Below are 12,023 nucleotides of genomic sequence, written 5' to 3'. Positions count from 1 at the left end.
GAGAGTGCCCTTCAAATAACTAAACTTAAAAAAAAAAAAAACTAGAAACATATTGTAGGTGCATTATGATTATTCTCATGTAAAAATATCTGGATAAGTAAAGTGGCAAACTATAATAATTATGCTTTTATCAAGCTAGTAGAACCTTGGGTGATTTTTTAAAATTTACTCTTTTTAAAAAGGTATTTATTTTGGATAAAAGGGAAATACTAAAAACCCCCACCATAGTGAAGTAGGTTCTGCTTTGTTTCTGGTATTTCCAACTCTTAGTCTATTTTTTGGGTAACTTTTGTCAGTCACATAGTGTTCATATACCATAATTATTTGCCTACAGGAATATTTGACATGATGGCTTGTTTGTAACATTTCATTGGAAAAAAAGAAATGGTGGAGCCATATCATTATCCAAATTCCCTTTCATATGTTGAGGCTAAAATTTAAAAAATAAAAAAGGGAATCCCTGTGGGTATCAGTATTGTTGCATTCATTTTGTCACAATTTTTATACCTTTGTCAAAACAATGTTTTAAAATATCATAATACATATATAAAGATCTTTTGTTGATCTGTGATTATTTAAAATTACTGTAAATGGATGAAATGATCATCTTTCTATTTTATTATTATTTATAGCCCTTGCCTATATCATCACTTTACTAGGGTTTTTTTCTTTAACTTGTTTATCTATTGAGTGGGACATTTACCTCATTGATGGTAATGTTACTTAAAATTGTTATCTCAAATACTGAAAAGGAGAAGGAAGGAAGGAAGAAGGAAGGAAGGAAGGAAGGAAGGAAGGAAGGAAGGGGAGAGTTAAGGGAAGGGAGAGTGAAGGGGGAGGTTGCTAGGGAGGAAGGGAAGCATCATATTTTTAGAATTACATCTATAAGCTGCATTTAACCTGCCTTCTTTGTGTTAACATTACATTGCACAAAAGAACAAAATATTTCAGAAGAAAATAATATATTTCATGGAATACATATAGTCATCTATAATTGTTTTTGAGAGCTATCAATAGATCAGGTGGATTGAAATTTGGCCTAGTAATCAGCATGTGTCCATCTCACATCAGAGCGCCTGTGTTGAATACTTACCTTCAGCTTCCTGGGAATGCAGACCCTGAGATGTGGCAGGTGATGGGTCTCTGCCTCTCACGTGGGAGACCTAGAGTGAGTTCCTGGCTCTGACTTCCACCCAGCCTAGCCCTTTCATTTCAGGCATTTGGGAAGTGAACCAGTGGGTAAAAGTGATCTCTCTCCTTGGTATTTCTGCTCTATTCTATCTCTCAAATAAACAATTTATTAAAATACAAGATAAAACGTGTAAAAATATTTGGGTAGGAAAAGAGCTGAAAGTCATAATACTTGTGATTTTATCAAATTAGTGAATGATAATTTTTTTACTTTATTCTAAAAAAATTCACTTTGAAAAAAAGAAATACTGAAAAGGATCAATAATAAAAAACAAATCTGAATTCCAGCATCCAGGAAGGGCACTGCCAATAAGGAAGTAAGTTCTGCTTTGTTTCTGTCCTTTCCCCATTTAACCTATTCTTTTGATGACTTTCTTCTTTTTTATTTAATGAGCATAAATTTCCAAAGTACAGCTTATGGACCACAATAGCCTCCTCCCCACCCCCGTATCTTCCCTCCCATCCACAACGCTCCCCTCTCCCACTCCCTTTCCCCTTCCCCTTCACATCACGATTAATTTTCAATTATCTTTATATACAGAAGATCAATTTAGCGTATATTAAGTAAAGATTTCCACATTTTGCTCCCACACAGAAACACAAAGTGTAAAATACTATTTGAGTACTAGTTATAGCATTGATTAAACACCTAAGAGTAATTGTGTATTAATTACAGAGTTCAACCAATTGTTTTAAGTAGAATATAAAATGCATCTTTTGTATTGTTGTGGCTTCCCCCCGACCTCCCTCCCTCCCGTGGCCCTCCCCTCACCCACTTCCTCTCCCATCCCGCCCTTCATCATGTTTCATTTTCAATTACCTTCGTATACTGAAGATCAACTTAGTATATACTAAGCAGGGATTTCAACAGGTTGCACTCACACAACCGAACCAGGTATAGGGTATTGTTCGACTAGTAGTGTTGTTTTTTTGAGTTTCATAGATAAACATATTGATGACTTTCAACAATCACATGGTGTTGGCACACCATAATCTGCTTGAATAATGTTTGATATTATAGGCTGTTTGCAATATTTAATTTAAAAATTACAAATTCACGTCATTACTCAGCGAGGCGACCAGAGTTGAAAGTAAAACATCTGGAAAGTGGGTAAGGGTAGGTGCACAATCTGGGCAGACTGCAGGGAACAGGAGCATATGGGCTCCTCAGGGGCTCAAAGATGTGAAATCTCCATGTGTGGTACTTAAAACATGGCAAAATCTGGACCAGAAGGGTCAGAGATAGGTGGCAGAGTCCCTGACCTCTGCACTCCAGTCCTGCATAAATGAAGTTTGTCAAAGGCTTTGATTTGCAAAGGTGTCTGTGCCCTGAGCTGGAGAGGTTATGAGACCTAGCAGGGTGCCCTCCCTATTGTAATTCTCGCAATCTGAGCTCTGATTTGGGCAGTGGAGGATAAGGATGAAACCTGGAATGGATACGCTGGGATGCAGAAGAGGGAACCTGAGGGGTCCAGTGATAGTCAGGGGCGTTCCTAGTCCAGGGAGCCTTCCCACAGCTGACCATGGAAAGTAATGGGGTGGAGAGACTGAGACTTGAGATGATATTTAGACGGGCATGGGTAGGTCCTGGATGGCTGTAGATCGCAAAAAAAATAAAATAAAATAAAATAAAATAAAATAAAATAAAATAAAATAAAATAAATAAAAATAAAAAATGACCAAAGGCCGGGAAGGCCAGGGGCAGGCTGATGAGAGTGCCCTGAAATGGAGGAGCCGCAGACTGGTGAGTGGGGACGGCGGATGCTCCGAGTGACCCTGAGGTACAAATGAGACGTGTGATGCGGTGCGGGTCAGTAAAGGGGGAATGGGCCACGGGAGAATATCAGGGTCACACACATCTGACAGTCAAGTCTCGATTTGCTCCGGTTTCTACCTTTCGTGGGAGAAAGCCAGGGTCACTGGCGTCGGAGATAAGAGGCCTGGGGCGGAGTGGGAGAGGGAATATGTGCGCCTAGCGTCACGTTGAAGTGCAAAAGAGGCGGGTGAGACCGGGGTGGAGGGCAGTCTAGTGGGCACAAAGCTCCCCTGGCTGGGCACCAAGGCCCTCCAGGAGTCGCCGCCGCCGGGGTTCTCAACCACGGGGCTGGCCAGGGAGCCGCCTGGAGGCACTTGCCCCTGTGGCCAGCTAGGGGCGGCCATCCGCGGAGCCGGTCAGATCCCGCCTCCCTCGGCCCCCTGGGGGCGCGCCTCAAGCTGGGCTCCTGTCGCCAAGAGCATCCTAGGCTCTCCGCTGTCTGAGAGCCCACCTGGGAGATGGGAACTGGACGCCATAGGCAGTCCTGAAGGGCAGTCGGGGAGGGGGTCTCAGAGGTGGAGAGGGGAGAATGCCCGCCGCAGGAAAATGGAATCCCACGCTCCTTCTGGCCCCCGCGACCCCTCCATGAGGGAGACCGGTTCTCAGCGCTGCCGTCATCCCACCATCCCTACTGGGATCCCAGCTCCGGCCATTCCCGGGATCCCGCCTCCATACATGCTGCCCATTATTCGCGTTCTTCCCGCAGCCCCCTCTCTGGTTTCCTGTTTCCAGTTCCTCCCAGGTTCAACCCTCCCCTGCCCTAGCCCTCCCCGTGCCCTCACCGCCTTTTCTCATCCCACTGCCAGCCTCCTTCTTTGGCTCCCATCGCTTCAAACCCGCATCCATGCTGCTGTTTCTGCTCTGGCCAGCTTCTTGCCAGCATCCTCCTACATGGGTCCTCAGCGCCACCTGTCTGTCCCACGGCGGCTGTGGCTGCGTACTTCTCCTGGCTGTCCCTTTGAAATAGGATGTGTGGTTGTGGCCCTGCCTCAGAGCTGAGTCCACCCACTTCCTGGAACCCTGAATGCTCTCCCAAGTCCCACATCCTACGCAGCCATAGAGTGACTCAGTCTCCCCCATCCCTCATCATGTGACTGCTGTGTGCTCCACATCCCCTGGAGTAAGTACCCCTAAACCATTCACTCTCCATTCCCCAGCCCTGCTCACCCAGGACCAGGCTGAGCCCCAGGACAGAGGCTCCAGGGCCTGATACACTGCCCTTCACAGCCTATCAGTCCTATAGGCCCAGGACAGCCAACTGGCCAGCCTGATCCCCACCCACCACCACCATTCCCCTTCGCATTCCTGCCTTTTGCTTCTTCTGCCATCCTCCCAAGCCTGATGCAGAGGGCTGACACCTTGCCTCTTAAGCTGCTTGGGCAGAGAGACCTGAAGCTTGACAGGAGTCTGGGGATCAGGAAGGAGGGAGGCATGGGTTAGGCTGGGAGAGGCTGGGGAGGGAGTGCTGCTGGGAAGCCCTTATGATGAAGGGGTTCTGTCAAGGGTCTCTCCACAGCTGACTTGCATGGGAGGGGCTGGGCAGATCCTGTGGCAGCAGAGAAGCTCTGCACAGGAGGAAGGGAGCTGACAGGGCAGGTTGCTCACTTAGCTGGCGATATTGGAGACTGTCAGGGTACTTCAAAAACCTTGTGGGAAATAGAGCTATAAGAGAAATTCATTTCGTGCAAACGTTTTTGAAATCCATGCACAAAATGTTCAGAGTATACATTTTCCAAGAACATTCTGAAGTCATCCTCATACATCTTTGGAAGGTTTTAATGAGTTGAGTCAGTTGTCTGCCCTGGAATTGGGGCAGGAGGATAGTCCCGATGACCTTTCATGGGTCTCAGAAGTGGTACTGAAAGGCATTACAAGTATCACCTTTTTCTTCATCATAAGCCCTCCAGATATATCACCAATTTACAGATAAGAAAATGGAGGGTCAGAACAGTCAGAATAAGAACCAGGACTTTGGGGCTGACACTGTGGTGCAGCAGGTTAAATCCCTGGCCTGAAATGCTGGCATCCCATGTGGGTGCCGGTTCTAGTCCCAGCTGCTCCTCTTGCTCATCTTGCTAATGAGTAAGTAGCAGACATGAATCAAGCATCACTCTGTTTCTACCATCCATTTGGGGACAAAGATGAGAGTATATAAAATCTACTTCCCAGTTGCAAAAAGTTATTTTATTATCTAATGTGTCAAATAATTGATTTGCACAGAAATCTTATATGTGTTCTTATGTCCTATCTAAAACATTACTGCTTAAAGGAGCATATTCTTGTGGTACATGAAAATTAAATGGATCTGTGTAAAATGTGTTAGCATACTCTTAGCAATCAGTTTCAATTATATATAACTTTTCAATGTGTTGGATTCATTTACAAATGAAATGACAATTGAATGTTTTTTTCTTATCTTAAGTAACTGAAGAAATTTTACTATGGGATATTTGTGCTACATCTTAAATGAACTCTCTAGCAGCTCTTTAGTTTCACCCTTAAGGCAATCTAAAGAATCGCAGAGGTAATGATTTGGAATACTTGTAGCTCAGAAAGTAATTAAAGAAGCATCATTATTCACAGACAGTAGATAAAATAATTCAGCAACTAGGCAAAAATAATCACTGACTCCTTAGAATGATTGTGAATGATTTTAACAAATACATCCTCAAAAGCAGACATCTGATAGGTAACGTGCAAAAGAAGAAAGATCATATGCACCAACATTTTCTTGTAAAGAAATGTTAATTTTAGCTCCAAGCCTCATTATACTAAGATTGATCTACTTTCTCTTCATTGAGTTTATACATTTCTTGCATTGAGGTTTTCTAGTTTTTTTTCATTGCATGACTATTTAGTGTGTGATGACACACAGATGAACCATATAATGAACATTAGGCTTCTCAGTCTTCTGAGTAGGCAATGATGTTCTTTCCTGTTATTATGAAACAATTTAGACTACATTTTGCCAAGAGTATTGCTCCAGCATGGATATACATGAGGCACCATGCTACAGTAAGAGCAGCCACAGTGCCATTCAAAATTGCCACGCTGTCGCCCATGTGGAAGGAGTGTCCAGTCAGTTTCTTGACTGGCAGGTGAAAGAGGAGTAGGAGGAAACATTCCTGGTTCAAAAGAATCAAATAAGTCACTGTCCAAGAAAAGCTGCAACAGGAGAATCCAGCAGTTAGGGATATTATAAGCAGCATCCAGAACCCTAACAGCCCAGCGTCTACACCATCTTCATTTTTCAAATTCTCAGCATGCAACTCTTTAACGGCCAGGTAGACGATGGCGAGCAGAAAGGCGAGGAGGATGGCGAACAGCAGTGAACACAGAATAGAAAGGACCTGAACCGGCCACTGCTGAGATGGGGTTCGGCTTCCCGCAGCAGCCGGGAAGATGCATTGAGCTTCTCTGGCAGCACCGGCGACCCATATCCATCTGGTGGGAACAGAGAACCTCTCTTGCACTCCAAAGATAGTCCAGCTGAGAACTCTCTCAAGTCGCGGGCCACTTGGTTGCATCCCTCCTGGTCGTCGACTTCGCCTTCACCCCAACTGTCCCCCTGAGAGAAGGCAGGGTATGTGGAGCCGTGAAGGGCGCCGGGGTGCCAAGGCGACTGTGGTGCAGTGCCGAACGCTTCCCACTCTCCACAAAAGACATGGTGGGAAAGAAGGTGTGTTTTCAAAATTGTGAGTTCTGATTGTTATATCTCCTCATGTAATAAATTTGTAACTGAGCATCCATTGATTTCTGTAGTTGTCAATCCTTTCCTTCATTATAAGACAGCACTAATTTAATTTTTGTTCCACTCATTTCTTTACCATTATATTTTTTCCTTGCCATTCTATTTATGATGCACCCCTTAACTTTGTGATCAAGTTAAATAACTAGTTCTTTAGCACACTATAACATTAAAAAAGCTAAATAAGATCTCTTCTTAACTATATAAAATTTTCAAACTTATTCACACAAAACTCAATACTTTGCCAGCGCCATGGCTCACTTGGCTAATCCTCCACCTGTGGCGTTGGCACCATGGGTTCTAGTCCCGGTTGTGGCACTGGTTCTGTCCCAGTTGCTCCTCTTCCAGTCCAGCTCTCTGCTGTGGCCCTGGAGTGCAGTGGAGGATGGCCCAAGTGCTTGGGCCCTGTATCTGCATGGGAGACCAGGAGGAAGTGTCTGGCTCCTGGCTTCGGATTGGCCATCTGGAGGGTGAACCAACAGAAGGAAGACATTTCTCTCTGTCTCTGTCTCTCTGTCTCTCTCTCTCTCACTAACTCTGTCAGTCAAAAAAAAAAATAGCCAGCGCCACAACTCAATAGGCTAATCCTCTGCCTTCGGTGTCAGCACCCTGGGTTCTAGTCCCATTGATTATTTTTCCTGTCTAATTCCTTTGACAGAATCTTCCAAAATGATGAGAGTGGGCACCCTTGTCTGATTCTATGATTTTTTAAATATTTATTTCTTTGAAAGGTAGAGTTACAGGGAAAGGGGGGGGGGGAGATGGAGATGCCTTCCATCTGCTGGTTCACTCCCCAAATGGCCACAATGGATGGAGTTTGACCAATCTGAACCAGGAGACTGGAGCTTCTCATGGGTCTCCCATGTGGGTAAGGGGGGCAAAGGACTTGGGTCATCTACTGTTCTCCCAGGCCATAGCAGAGAGCTTGATTGGAAGTGGAGCAGCAGGTACTTAAGCAAGTGCCCATATGGGATGCTGGCACTGCAGGTAGTGGCTTTACCTACTATGCCACAGTGCTGGACCCTACTTCTGGATCTTAGAGGAAATGCTTTCAATTGTTTTGAATAGGTTGAGAAGCCTTGGGATTATACTTTAAAAGTTATTGGAATTCATTAGTGAAGCCATTTGATCTTGGATTTTTTTGGCTTTGTCTTTGTTACTGATTTTAGCTCTGGCTTAATCACTGTTTTATTTAGGTTATCTGTGTCTTCATGACTCAATTTGGTAAAGTGTTATATGTCCAGAAATTCATCCATTACTTCAAGATGTTCCAATTTGTTGCTATAGTAATTCCTAGTGACTTTATTTCTGTGGTATCCATTGTAATACCTCATTTATCATCTGTGATTTTATTAATTTTGGTCTTCTCAATTTTATGGTTGAGTGGAACAAAAGGATGTACATTTTGGTTATTTTTTTCAAAAATGTTATTCATTACACAAATCTTTCGTATCTTTGTTTCAATTTTGTTTCTTCTAATGTTTATTATTGTCTCCTACTCATTTTTGGTTTGTTCTTGTTTTTCTGGACTATTGAGATGATCATAGATCATTTGTTTGATGGATTTCAAATTTATTTCAGTAGGTAGTAAAGTTTTAACACAGCTTTTACCATATCTCAAATTTTGATATATTGTAATCTTCATTTGTTTTTAGAAATTGATTTCTCTTTTGATTACTTCTATGATCCACTGTTCATTCAGTGGTATAATGTTTAGTTCTCTATAGGTTTACATTTTTTCTAAAGTTTCTGAAGTTTTAATTCAGTTTTATTCCATTGGGATCAGAAAGTATACATGGTACAATTTCATTTCTTTAAATTTCTTATGGCCTAGCATCTCATCTATCCTATATAAAGTTCCATGCATCAATGAAAAGAACATGTACTCTGAAGTTGTGGGGTGAAATGTTCTGTAGATATCAGTTAGGTCCATTTGGTCAAAAGTGTAGATTATCTCTGTTGTTTATTTGTTACATTTCATCTACTTGATTTGTCCATTGATGAATGTGGGTGTGGAAGTCCCCCATTACTACTGAGTTGAATCTGTCTCCCTGAAGATCCTTTCTGATGTGTTTTAAATGGCCAGATTCCCTATCATTGGGTACACAGACATTTACTAATCACATGTTCCTGTTTGTTGAGTAGATACATTAATCATTAGTAGTAGTGCCCTTCTTTGTTTGTTTCTTTTTTTTTTTTTTTGACAGGCAGAGTGGACAATGAGAGAGAGAGACAGAGAGAAAGGTTTTCCTTTTGCCATTGGTTCACCCTCCAATGGCTGCCACGGCCGGCGTGCTGCATCCAGCACACCGCACTGATCTGATGGCAGGAGCCAGGTGCTTCTCCTGGTCTCCCATGGGGTGCAGGGCCCAACTACTTGGGCCATCCTCCACTGCACTTCCTGGCCACAGCAGAGAGCTGGCATGGAAGAGGGGCAACCAGGACAGAATCTGGTGCCCCAACCGGGACTAGAACCCAGTGTGCCGGTGCCGCAAGGTGGAGGATTAGCCTAGTGAGCCGTGGCACCGGCCTCTTTGTTTCTTTTAACAGTTTCTGTGTTAGAGTATTTAATGTCTGATATTAGTGTAACTATGTTAACTTTTATTTCTATTAGCATGGGATATCATTTACCATATTTTCACATTTAGTCTGCATGGTAGTCTATGAGGTGTGTTTCTTGTAAGTAGAAAATAGATGGATTTTTTTTAAAAAACTGTTCAGCCATTCTATGTCATCCAATTGGAGGATTTATGCCTTCTACATTTATGTTTATTAGTAATAAGCAATGACTTGGCCCTGTTTTTTTTTCATGAATATTCCAATTATTAATTTTGGATTTCCTTAGTAATTTTACTAGGAAATTTTCTGTTTTCACATACTTTCATGATGTATCTTTCTCTGTTTCTGTGTGTAGTGTGTTCAGAAATATTATTTGTAAGGCTGGATTGTGGTGACAAATTATTTCCATTTCTATTGGTTTTGGAAGTTATTTAACCATCAATTATACATCAGAGCTTTTCTTGGGTATTGTATTATGGTTAGGCTTTTTTTTTTCTTTTAGGACTTGACCTGCATCTCTGCACCCTCTCTCAACTTATAGCATCTCTGATGAGAAATCAGCTTGTCAATCTACCTTGATATCCTTTGATGGTAATCTGGCATTTTTCTCATGAACATTTTGGGATCTTCTCTTTATGTGTTACTTTAGAAAATTTGGCTATAATGAGTCATGATGAGGATCATATCTGGCCCAGTGTTTTTGGTGTTCTATCTGCTATTTATACTTCAATTTAAATATTTAAATCAATAAATTTTCTGTTATTTCATTGAATAGGCCTTTTAACCCATTTTTTCTTTCTATACCCTCAGTAATTCTTAAGACACATATGATTGATATCATTTATTGGTATTCCATAAATCTCAAACACTATTTTTGGTTTTTCTTTTTTTTTCCTTTCTTTTCTGAGAAGCATTTCAAAGATTTGTCTTCTAGCTAAGAAATATTTTATTCTGTGTCACCAAGTCTGTTGTTAAGGCTTTACATTTCTATTGAATACTTCATTTCTAATATTTCAGATTGATTTCTCAACAATATCTATTACATGGTAAAATTTTTCATCCAGGTCATGTATGCATTTCTTTAATTGGGTCAATTGCTTCTCCTGTTTGTGAGTAATCCTCTGATCAACAATTTGACTTCTGAACATTTCGAGATGTGGAATATGGAAAGTGCAGTCTGCTCTGGGCTAGGGGAAAACAGTATTTTAAAAAGTAGATAAACTGCATTCTCAGGGGAGAGTTGGAGGTAAAACCACAGTGGAGAGTCTGTGTGGAAAGTGCAGATGTACAGCTATGAGTGCAGAGCCAGAGAAAACACCAGCTTTGCAAAGCAAGGTGCAGTCAGCCTGCAGTGACCCATGCCACTGGCTATTTAACCAGAGAGAGGGCTTAGTGGCCTTCACTGTCTTTTGTTATGGTCTGGAGCCCAAAGCAGAACAGGGTGCCTGATAACCACAGTGGAAAAAAGGGGCAAGTCTTCTTCTCCTGATCCTCTCACAACAGTGCCCAGCAAGTGGCTGAGAGAGGTTGGGCACCATTTTAACAAGAAGAGAATGAGTGTACACCCAGAAACTGGTGCAGATAAAATACAATCTTGTCAGCAGAGGCATGCAGCAGTACTGGTGAACACAGCAGGCAATGGGCAGGGTGAAAGAGTCATTCTGACCTCTGTAATGGCTGCAGAGATTCTTGTATGTTCCTGCATGGCAGTCTGTGGGGAGAAAGCATGATTGTGAAATGGGAAGGGCTGTGGCTGGTGGCCATTGTGCAAGCATGTGATACAGAAATTTAACCAAAGTAAAATTTCATGTTCCCCACTGACTTTGTGTAGGGCTGGGAGAATTCAGGTGTCTGGGTACCCTGATAGGAGGTGCCCTAGTCTCTCAACATATCATAGGTTCTGAAGTTCAGACTGAAGCTGGCTCTGAGCATCTCAGTTTCTCTGTGGAAGTGACAGACTAATGGAGTGCTTGTATCCTCTGCACACCATGAATGTGGGAGCCCTGTGTGCTGAGATGGTGGGAAATCTGTGACTGCATAAGAGGTCACAGAATGTACCTGGGTTTCTGGGCAATTACTGTGTGCAGCTTCACATGCCCAGAGGTCCCTGATTGCCTGGGATGGTCATTGAAGTGAGGTTTGTGCTTACAGTGAGGACTGAACAATTCCTTTGTGCAGTTCATGCAGAGTGCAAGTGAGTATGTCACTGACTGAGGACTAACATCTGGGCATTGATCACCTTGTAAGAGAAAAAGTATATGTGTGATTATACCAACAGATGACCATACCTCCATTTTCTGTTAACAAGAGGAGATCTGTATTGCCCAGTATATTCCTACCACCCTGGGGCACTGACCAGAATTCTGGCCACACTTAGCACATACCACTGGATATATCACTGAAACACCCAACACTCCACTAACACACAGAGGCAGAGTTAAAAAAAAGAGATCAGAGGGAAAAACCAACATGGAACTCTGAAAATGCCCAAAAATAAATGCAGAAATTCAAGAAACAAGAATAAGGAAGATAAGAGGACTCCCTCCCCCCACATAACACAACACTTGATATCAGAATGTAAAGATGAAGAGATGGATGAAAAGACTGAAATTGAATTCAAAAGATTAATCATAGGATTACTCAGAAGCAATGAGGAGCAAATTCACAAATTCAAGTAGTCCATGCATGACATGATCGAAAAAATCTACC

At 42.4% G+C, this 12,023-nt stretch overlaps 1 pseudogene; it reads right to left on the bottom strand.

Moving 5' to 3' along the window:
* Nucleotides 1–5,910: 5,910 nt before the first annotated feature.
* Nucleotides 5,911–6,673, bottom strand: LOC149119501 (ADP-ribosylation factor-like protein 6-interacting protein 6; annotated as a pseudogene).
* Nucleotides 6,674–12,023: the final 5,350 nt, after the last annotated feature.

This window comes from Oryctolagus cuniculus, chromosome Y (assembly GCF_051225735.1).
Source record: "Oryctolagus cuniculus isolate XC-2025 breed Fujian yellow rabbit chromosome Y, ASM5122573v1, whole genome shotgun sequence".
Taxonomy (NCBI): domain Eukaryota; kingdom Metazoa; phylum Chordata; class Mammalia; order Lagomorpha; family Leporidae; genus Oryctolagus; species Oryctolagus cuniculus.
The sequence above is the reverse complement of the archived record's forward strand: the minus strand, read 5'-3'. Positions and strand labels throughout refer to the sequence as shown.